General features: G+C 45.8%; 1 pseudogene; it reads left to right on the top strand.

Moving 5' to 3' along the window:
- The first annotated feature begins 368 nt into the window (after window positions 1-368).
- On the top strand, window positions 369-477 carry LOC137352640 (U2 spliceosomal RNA; annotated as a pseudogene).
- Window positions 478-710: the final 233 nt, after the last annotated feature.

A 710-nucleotide genomic window follows, 5' to 3' on the forward strand; every position in this document is an offset into this window, starting at 1 on the left:
CATTTATATAAATCTTTGGACATGATTCTTACAGTTTCCTAAAAATCCTTATGACCAATGACTGAATTAAATAAACACGCACAGAGCTAAAACAGAAGAACTGCTTCATTCGTGTCGCATAGAAATTACACAGCACATTGCAGCTTTACATCATGCTATGCCTGGCCAGCAACAACACAATGAGAACATTTAAAATACAGCTTCAGGCCCCAGGCCTACAATCCACAAGAATCTCCAGCATTTCCCAGTATAAACTGACCACCCGGTATGACCCACACAGGGCAGGAGGGTTTGAGATTCCTTCCCTGATTTCAGCTGTATTCACTGATCTCAAATGTATTGGGGTTCCGGGTGCTACACTTAGCCTCAGTGCCTCTCAGCCTTTTGGCTAAGATCAAGTGTAGTATCTGTTCTTATCAGTGCTTACTTGATTGAGAAGAGACCATGATCATTGCCTTTTGATCCTGGGGAAGCTTTGAGTAAAATGGCTATAACCAATCTTCGAGCTTCGGGCCAGGGAGTGCGCAACACCGTTCGGGTGGTCGTGAAGGACAAGGAAGGAGATGCACCAGTCGATCGCACCTTCTTCATCAAGAAAATTCTCTTCGATTGCTGCGGATTTCAAGCGACTGACGTCTTCTGCCTGCAGGATTTCCCCAGCAGTGGGTACTTCGACGTGACGTTCCGGAACGTGGTGGGATGCATCAAGT

This window comes from Heterodontus francisci, chromosome 38, assembly GCF_036365525.1.
Source record: "Heterodontus francisci isolate sHetFra1 chromosome 38, sHetFra1.hap1, whole genome shotgun sequence".
Lineage (NCBI taxonomy): Eukaryota > Metazoa > Chordata > Chondrichthyes > Heterodontiformes > Heterodontidae > Heterodontus > Heterodontus francisci.